This window comes from Apium graveolens, chromosome 3 (genome assembly GCF_009905375.1).
Source record: "Apium graveolens cultivar Ventura chromosome 3, ASM990537v1, whole genome shotgun sequence".
Classification (NCBI taxonomy): Eukaryota; Viridiplantae; Streptophyta; class Magnoliopsida; order Apiales; family Apiaceae; genus Apium; species Apium graveolens.
Genome location: NC_133649.1, coordinates 212,850,511 through 212,860,836, shown reverse-complemented (window position 1 = coordinate 212,860,836; position 10,326 = coordinate 212,850,511). Strand labels below are relative to the sequence as shown.

At 41.0% G+C, this 10,326-nt stretch overlaps 1 non-coding gene across 1 annotated transcript; it reads right to left on the bottom strand.

Moving 5' to 3' along the window:
- Nucleotides 1–294: 294 nt before the first annotated feature.
- LOC141716076 (small nucleolar RNA R71) lies at nucleotides 295–401 on the bottom strand. The gene has a single exon (XR_012572806.1). It is a non-coding gene; the product is annotated as a small nucleolar RNA R71 (small nucleolar RNA).
- Nucleotides 402–10,326: the final 9,925 nt, after the last annotated feature.

The following is a 10,326-nucleotide window of genomic DNA, read 5'->3' as shown; positions in this document are numbered from 1 at the left end:
GCTAACACCTTTGAAATCAAGCCGGGCACTATTCAGATGGTGCAGAATTCTGTTTCTTTTGGAGGAGCTGCGACTGAAGACCCCAACATGCACATAAGGAATTTTGTCGAGATCTGCAGCACTTTTAAGTATAATGGCGTGACTGATGAGGCTATCAAGCTGAGGCTTTTCCCATTCTCACTCAGGGACAAAGCTAAGGACTGGTTATATTCTGAACCAGCTGGGTCCATCACTACTTGGCAAGATCTTGCGCAAAAGTTTCTGGTGAAGTTTTATCCGATGGCAAAGACTGCTGCTATGAGGAGTGCTCTTACTCAATTTGCGCAGCAACCTACAGAATCTAAGTGCGAAGCTTGGGAACGCTACAAGGAAATGTTGACGAAGTGTCCACATCATGGAATGCCCGATTGGATGGTGATCACTGGTTTCTATAATGGTTTGGGGGCCCAATCTCGGCCCATGCTCAATGCAGCAGCTAGAGGCGCCTTATGGGCTAAAAGCTATACTGAGGCTTATAATCTTATCGAGACTATGGCTGCAAATGAGCATCAAAACCCAACTCAGAGGATGATGCCTGGGAAGGTAGCAGGTATTCTGGAAGTCGATGCAGCCACCGCTATTGCAGCGCAGCTCCAAGCGCTGTCAATGAAGGTTGATTCTCTGGCTACATATGGAGTTAATCAAATAGCTATGATTTGTGAGCTTTGTGCAGGTTCTCATGCTACGGATCAGTGTTCTCTTGTCAAAGAATCTGTTCAGTATATGAATAATTATCAGTGACAACAGTAGCCTGTGCCAGCTACTTATCATCCTAATAACAGAAATCATCCAAATTTCAGCTGGGGTAATAATCAGAATGCTATTCAGCCACCATATCAGCAAGGTGTGAGTAAACAGTTTAATCCACTTGGATTCTAGCAAACACAGCAGTATGCTCAAAGGCAATCATATCCTCAACAGGGAAGTGCAGCTGCACCTACTAGTGCTGATTTTGAGGAACTTAAGCTGTTATGCAAAAGTCAGGCGGTTTCTATCAAGACCTTAGAAAACCAAATAGGTCAAATAGCCAATGCAGTGCTCAATCGTCAACCTGGCACTCTTCCCAGTGACACGGAAGTACCAGGCAGGAAGGAAGCTAAAGAGCAAGTCAAGGCTATTACCTTAAGGTCTGGAAAAGTTGCTGATGCTGAAAAGGCAAAAGAAGGAGAAGCTGAAGTTAGAGATGAAGAAGCTAAGCAAAAGGAGAAAGCGGTGGAACCAAGGAAGACTACTGTTGAACACACTCTGCCTGAGGGTAATACAGGGGAGAAACATCTCTATCCTCCATCACCTTTTCCTAAGAGATTGCAGCAACAAAAGCTGGATAGACAGTTCGGTAAGTTTCTGGAGGTGTTCAAGAAACTTCACATCAATATACCTTTCGCTGAGGCTCTGGAGTAAATGCCTAGTTATGCGAAGTTTATGAAGAATATTCTTTCAAGGAAGGTGAAACTGGATGACCTTGAGACCGTTGCTCTCACAGAAGAATGCAGCGCTGTTCTGCAGCAAAAGTTACCTCCAAAGCTGAAAGATCCAGGTAGCTTCACCATTCCTTGCACCATTGGCAAGTTGACTTTTGACAAGTGTCTTTGTGATTTGGGAGCAAGCATCAATCTGATGCCGTTGTCGATCTTTAAAAAGTTGGATTTGCCTGATCCAAAACCCACATACATGTCTCTACAATTGGTTGATCATTCTATTACTTACCCAAGGAGCATAGTGGAGGATGTGCTAATCAAGGTGGATAAGCTCTTTTTTCCTGCATATTTTGTTATTCTGGATTTTGAGGAAGATAAGAAGATTCCCATAATCTTGGGAAGACCTTTCTTGGCTACTGGTCGTACCTTGATAGATGTGCAGAAAGGTGAACTTACTATACGGGTACAAGATCAGGATGTGACCTTCAACATATTTAAGGCAATGAAATTCCCTACAGAATATGAGGAGTGCTTAAAAGTGGATGTGATTGATTCTGCGGTTACTTCGGAACTCGATCACATGCTAATGTCTGATGCATTGGAAAAGGCCTTAGTGGGGATTTTGACAGTGATGATGAAGATGGCAATGAGCAATTACAATATCTGAATGCTTCTCCCTGGAAGCGAAAGTTGGACATGCCGTTTGAATCTCTTGGTACTTCTGACCTCAAGAATGCTGAAGGAAAGCTCAAACCATCAATAGAGGTAGCACCTACCTTGGAGCTCAAGCCATTACCTGAACACTTGAGGTATGCTTTTTTAGGAGATGCATCTACTTTACCTGTTATTATTGCATCTGACCTTTCAGGTAGTGAGGAAGACAAGCTCTTAAGGATTTTGAGAGATTCAAATCGGCTATTGGATGGACCATAGCAGATATCAAGGGGATCAGCCCTTCATATTGTATGCATAAAATTCTGCTAGAGGAAGGTAGTAAACCGACTGTTGAACAGCAGCGCAGATTTAATCCTATCATGAAGGAGGTGGTGAAGAAAGAAATTCTGAAATGGCTAGATGCAGGCATCATTTATCTTATTTCTGACAGTTCGTGGGTGAGCCCCGTACAATGTGTACCTAGGAAAGGAGGTATCACTGTGGTAGCAAATGAGAAGAATGAGCTCATCCCCACTCGAACAGTTACAGGATGGAGAGTATGAATGGATTATCGAAAGTTGAACAAAGCCACGAGGAAGGATCACTTCCCTCTTCCATTCATTGATTAGATGCTTGACAGGTTGGCTGGTCATGAGTATTATTGTCTTCTGGATGGCTATTCAGGGTATAATCAGATTTGTATTGCACCAGAGGATCAGGAAAAGACTACCTTCACTTGTCCATTTGGCACGTTTGCTTTTCGCAGAGTTTCGTTTGGGTTATGTGGCGCCCCGGCCACTTTTCAGAGATGTATGATGGCTATATTCTCTGACATGATTGGAAATAATGTCGAGGTGTTCATGGACGACTTCTTCGTTTTTGGACATTCGGTTGATGAATGTTTGAATAATCTTCGTGCCGTACTCAAAAGGTGCGTGGAAACTAATTTGGTGCTCAATTGGGAGAAATATCATTTTATGGTGCGTGAAGGCATTATTCTTGGGCATAAGGTCTCTAGCAAGGGTCTGGAAGTGGACAAGGCCAAGGTGGGAGTCATTGAAAATCTTCCACCACCTATTTCTGTGAAAGGAATCCGTAGTTTTCTTGGTCATGCGGGTTTTTATCGGCGATTCATCAAGGACTTTTCGAAGATATCTAAGCCGTTGTGCAATTTGCTTGAGAAAGATGTGCCTTTCAAATTTGATGATGAATGTTTGGCGGCATTCGAGACTCTCAAGAAGAATTTGATCACTGCACCAGTTATTACAGCACCAGATTGGACAGAGCCCTTTGAGATGATGTGTGATGCGAGTGATTATGCGGTAGGTGCAGTTCTGGGACAGCGCAAGAATAATCTCTTTCATGTGGTCTACTATGCGAGTAAAACCTTAAATGGGGCCCAAATAAACTACACCACTACGGAGAAGGAGCTCTTGGCTATAGTCTTTGGTTTTGAGAAATTTCAATCTTATCTGCTTGGGATTAAAGTAACAGTATTCACTGATTATGCGGCCATTCGCTATTTGGTTTCCAAGAAGGATTCGAAGCCGAGACTCATTCGTTGGGTGCTCTTACTTCAGGAATTTGAGTTAGAAATCAAGGATCGAAAAGGTACTGAGAATCAAGTAGCTGACCATCTCTCTAGGTTGGAGAATCCTGAGTCTGCTTCACAAGATAGGACATTAATCAATGAATCTTTTCCGGATGAGCAGTTGTTCGCAGTTCAGGAGGAAGAGCCATGGTTTGCAGATATTGTAAACTATCTTGTCAGCAATATAATGCCTCCTAATTTGACCTCAGCTTAAAAGAAGAAGTTTTTGCATGATGTGAAGTGGTATAAGTGGGATGAACCATATTTGTTTAGACAGGGAGCTGACCAGATCATCAGGAGATGTCTCCCGTTCTGTGAGACGGAGGGGATATTATGAGACTGCCACTCCACAGTTTATGGTGGACACTATGGTGGTGAGAAGACGGCAGCTCGTATTCTGCAAGCAGGTTTTTTCTAGCCTACTTTGTTTAAGGATGCTCATCAGTTTGTTTTAAGGTGTGATCGTTGCCAAAGAGTGGGAAATTTGACGAGAAAGGATGAGATGTCGTTAAATGTGATGCTTGAAGTCGAGGTCTTTGATGTTTGGGAAATCGATTTCATGGGGCCTTTTGTCTCGTCCTGCAATAATCAGTACATCTTGTTGGCTGTCGATTATGTCTCAAAATGGGTAGAAGTCAAAGCTTTACCGACAAATGATGCAAAGGCAGTGCTGAATTTTCTTCGTAAGCATATTTTCACAAGGTTTGGAACACCTCGGGTAATCATAAGTGATGAAGGGTTGCATTTCTGCAACCGTAAGTTCACTTCTATGATGCAGTATTATAATGAGAATCATCGAGTTGCTACTGCCTATCATCCGCAAACAAATGGTCAAGCGGAAGTGTCTAACTGAAAGATCAAGCGCATTCTAGAGAAGGTTGTTTGTCCGTCAAGGAAGGATTGGTCTTTAAAGCTCGATGAAGCTGTTTGGGCTTACAGAATAGCATACAAAACTCCACTTGGTATGTCCCCGTTTCAGTTGGTGTACGGTAAGGGATGTCATTTACCCGCGGAGCTTGAGCATAAGGCCTACTGGGCGTTGAAAAAGTTGAACCTGGATTTAGATGCAGCTGGTAAGAAAAGAATGCTTCGGCTTAATGAACTTGATGAATTCCGACTTCAAGCGTACGAGAATAACAAAATGTATAAGGAAAAGGTGAAGAGGTGGCACGATAGGAAGCTACATCCTAAGTTATTCGTGCCGGGGCAACAAGTTCTCTTATTCAACTCTCGTCTCCGACTTTTTCCTGGGAAGTTGAAATCGAGGTGGTCTAGACCTTTTACTGTCAAAACTGTGTTTCCACATGGAGCGGTGGAAATTTTTGAGAATGATCCGGACCAAGCATTCAAGGTTAATGGTCAGCGTTTGAAGCACTACTATGGGGACATGGTAAACCGAGAAGTGGTTAGTGCCATTTTATTGACTACTTGAGAAAGGTACGCAACGTCAAGCTAATGACTAAAAAAAAGCGCTGCGTGGGAGGCAACCCATGTTTTGTTGTTACAGGAACCCTTAGAAGTTAATAACCTATCCAAAAACATAAAAAAATCAGAAAATCGGGAATGAAAAAAAATCCAGTGACCCCCTGAGCGCCCGCTCAGCTCTGCTGAGCGACCGCTCAGGGATCGGCTGCCAGAATTTTTTTACAGTTCATAAAATACAAAAAAATATCAAAAAATTAAAAAAACCCATCACAGCCCATAAACCCATGAATTCTTTTCCTATTATCCCATGATTTTATCCCTCAACCCCACTCCTAATCTAATTTAACCTAATCCACACCCTATATATACATACACCTATCCTACATATCTCCCACAAACTTTCTACACTCAAACTCTCTCCCAAACACAAAAACTCAGTTCTTAAACACTTTTATTCAAGATTCAATGGCACCCAAGAGAGCACGAACTATTGATAGCAGCAGCACAGTCCCTACTGTTGATTCATTGAGGGGCACTGCTGTAAGGCCTCGGTTGAATGACAGAGCTGCGGAGGAGGAGTACACTAGGCTTTTGGGGAAGCCGATTCTGAAGGAGAGAGGGTTTTTACCATCGGGGAGGGATGGTGAGTTGCTACCCATGATTGCAGAGAAGGGGTGGATAGCATTTTGTGAGTCGCCTGAAGCAGTGCCGATGAGCGTGGTTCGCGAGTTCTATGCAAACACGAAGGCCGAAAAGAATGGGTTTTCTGTGGTCCGAGGGCTGACGGTCGATTATCACCCAGTAGCGATTCACCGTGTGATTGGGCAGCGAGAGAGGAAGCCCGAGGAGGAGAACTGGAATGAGAAGACTGCTGAGGATTTTGACTTGGATTTGATTTGTGCTACTCTCTGTAGGCCGAGCACAGTTTGGACCTTCAAGACCGGCACTAATGAGTATCGTCACTTCCCGGTGATCTCTATGAACAGGTATGCCCGTGCATGGAATGCATTTATTTGTGCTAATATTTTGCCTTCTTCGCATGCACACGAGGTCACAGTTGAGAGAGCACAGTTGTTGTGGGGAATTCTTAATGAGGAGTACTATGTGGACCTTGGTGAGTTTATCTACCAAGGAATTCTGAAGTTTTTGAGGGGAGCTAAGCATATGAACATTCCTTATGCATCCACGGTTACAAAGCTTTACCGAGCAGTGGGAGTGAACTGGCTGGCTCATGAGCAGTTGCAGTGGTCGGCCGCTCCGATTGATTCTGGGACTCTGAATGGGATGCAGGAGTGGACCGGTGGTGAGCCCGAGGAGCATGGGCTGGGTTGTCGTCTTCCAGGAGGGCGTCCAGCATGAGGTGCTACTATGGCTAGGCCTAGGCGTGATGAGGCTGGTTCTTCGAGAGCTCAGGAGGGTGCTGGGATGGCTGATACCCAGTATAGGAGGCTTTCATGACGGATGGATGCCATGTACGAGACGCAGAGCAGGTTTGCTCAGGAGCTCACCCTTGCGTTAGGGACTGCTTTTTGGGGCCTTGCAGCTGATATCCAGTGGCCAGTTTTTGGTGAGGACTCTGCATACCCGCCGCCTGATACTCCACCCACTGAGGGTGATGATGATGATGACTCCGAGTAGGTATACCCTGTGTTCCTTTCTACTACCTTCACTGGGGACAGTGAAGATTTTAAGTTTGGGGGTGGTAGTTAAGGAATATTTTGTGTGTGTCAAATAGTTGCATATTTATGATAGTTTAGTTCATATAGTTACATAATTTTTGCCATATAGTTTTTTTATTTTATAGCTTTATTTGTTTATCATGTCATGTAGCTCATGCATATACCATGATCCCTTTTGCGATGATTTATCGACTGAATTGTGATATTGATGCGAGTGTAGTGTAACACCCCCAAATCCGGGGTCGGGGATCCGGGTTGTCACGAGTTCCATTTCCCTTAATAACACCCAATCTTAATAAATAATCAACTACTCTGTACTGTGACCCCACAATAAACATACACACCACAAGTTATAGTCTCAGAGATGATTATCCAAAAATAATCACAAGTCGTTTTATTCCACAATTATATGTCAATACACCTTAAAAGGGTTTCTGAATAAATTTACATTTCTTTGCCATTATTACAATTCATAAATATACATAAATCTGGTACATCAAAAGTTGAAAGTCTAGCCTATTGGTAGCTCCTATCTCAGCTACAGCGACATCAACGCCTATAGGAAACTGCGGAACGTTTCCTATCCGCTCGCGAATTGGGAGCTTAGTCCTGTTCATCTTGTCTATCTGATGTTGTGTGATGAAAGAAGAAAGCAAGGGTGAGCAACAAGCCCACCAAAATAATATGTATACTGATTAACAATATATGAGCATACTCATAGTACTCATGAAAGTCTTGGTCAAAAGAAATGAACCAAGTTTGATATCTTAATGCGATGAAGTCGCAAAATATTCAGTATATATACTTATATACTTTTCAAAATCTTTGAAATCCTCTGCCATGTATAATATACATAGAGTTCCAGTTTATAACTGTATAAAAATATCGTTGCAAGGTGATCTCATATATCTAACCTTGTCTCAACGTTTTTCTGAAATCTTTGACATGCACAAGATAATCATTTACTAGATATAAGTTTAAAAGATGAAGTTACAAGATACTCCAATATACTTATATCTTTTCCGAATACTACTTGAACTACCACCGTTCAATGTATAAAGTGTTCATCCCATAGATTAAGCTATAAGACAAAACTTGTATAGAATCAATCTTTAAAATATCATCAAATAAAATAAAGTTATGAGATACTTCATTTGATGCACACATCATTTTGAAAACTTGACCCTGCCAACACTCAACAATCGCCCAACCGTAGCCTTTCTATCGAAGTGCTCTGGGTAGTGTTGCAGAAATATCCAATTGGAAGATGAACTCATTATGGGAGTTTGCCGCGCCAGGAAGACCACTTACGATGATCAGTCGTAGTAGTACAACCCCACCATTTTCTACATGTAGAGGAGAACCTGTCGGATTTACTTGTCAACCGAACACTGAACTCCTAAGGAATGGACCGTCTTAGCGGAACTTCCAGGCCATTTTGGGCCAATATAATAAGGCTGGGCCGGCGCCACTCGACCACTTACGCCACTCCTAGTTCAGATGAAATCCATGACTCTGAAACGTAAAGCTCGTTCCCCCTTTCCCCAAGTAGAAACTTGTTGATACGGCTCCACCAAGAAGTCGTATCTAGTTGGAAAGGAGAACTCACAGATATTTCCCAGGCGATGCCTGTTAATGGATTAACTTGTTCCAAGAATTTTACTTCCCGAGTGTTGGGTAAGTAATCAATTCATTTATTTATCAAAACAACAACCTTGTTGAGAATATAAAATACATCACAGAGCCGGATCCCTTAGATTTTTGAGCGAGTATTCAAGTCCCCTTCAAAAAGGAAGATCTTAAATTTGAAAACAAGTTTTGGGATCCGCTCTAACCTTTAAAAATCATTTTGAAGACTCGAAAACACTTTAAAGAGTGTTTGGAGTGATACTGATTTAACAAAATAAATCAGCCCCAATATATTAGAAAATATCTAAATATTATTATTTAAATAATATTCCCATAAAGAATAATCCTTATAAAAATATTCGAAGTAGAAGTTGTAAAACTTATACTTGAAATGAGTATTAAATAACCAAAGATATACTTATACGAAAGTACTATCTTTATTTGAATAATCAAAAATAAGTTTGATTATCGACACCTTATTCTTTAATAAAATAAAGAATATATTTCAGTAAATAATCGGAGTCATAGGTCCTCAAATGAATATTCAAATAATATTCAATTAATAAAATAAGCTGAGTCATAAGCCCTCGAATGAATATTTGAAATAATATTCAATAAATAAAATAAAGTTATCGAATAAACCTTATTCGATTAATAGTTTTGAAAACTATAACCATATATATAAATATATATATATATAATCTACTCGGGATCCTCGACTCCCGGTTTTAGAAAATGTTTTCACCTTTGGGTCCCTATACTAAGGGTATATGCAAATTACCGCTATTCTCTAGCATAGGTATTATCAACTGAACCAACAAATATATATGGCAAGAATACGAAACAGGCATGCATATGTACCATATCACATGCTACAATATATCGCAAGAATTTGCTAATTTAACCATCATGCATCTATCACAAGATAATGCATATACAAGTGTATACATCACTACAACAGTATAACGGATAGAAAACTTGCCTGAGCGACTGGGGGTTACGAATGGCTCGGGACGAGTCTAGTAACCTATAAACAACAAGTAAGTTGGAATTAAACCAAAGTGACTTGTAAATCTATACTCTAACCAACTCAGACTCTAACGCTCGTTTTGCGCTTACTGATTCTCTTAAGTCACTCGAGTACCCTCGGCTCCACCATTTTTAATAATTTAACCATTATGAGTTTTAAGGCGATTTCTTCGCAAGTGTCTTACCAACTGCCTAACACACTTAACATAATTGTTTCATACATTAATTAACCCTTTAAGGTCTTTAACCTATGTTTCAAAGTAAGGCGAGGGGTAATGGTTCGTTCGCGAAATGTCGTTACTTAAAACGGCCGTTTCTCCTAAACCGTACATCGGAATCAAACGAACCACATATCAAAACGAAGCTCGTAACATGAACTATCTAAACATGGATGGTCAAAACCTAGCAGGGAGTTCAAGGGTTCTGATGTTAAGAACAAAAACAGTCTACGGTAAATCGGGCATTACGACGGCTATGTTTACGCGATTTCCCAAAATTTTACTTAACCAATTCAACCACCAATCAATCCCAATTCACAACCCAATCAAAACTCCATCCATACCATACTACAACAGCCCAAACAAATCAATATTACCAATTCATACTTATTTCTCAATTATGAACTAAGAGTTTACTTAAGTTCATTGACTAATAACCAAGATTTCCAACTCCAAAAATATCACAAAATCAACCAATCTCTAAACACACCATAATCATGCCTCTCACCAACTAAACTACTCATAACAAGCTTTAAACATGATTACACACCCATTATACTAACCCATCATCTAAACATTAGGAAATCTAAACAACAAAACTTAAAACTAAGATCATGAAGAGTTATACCTTCCTTGAAGCTTTT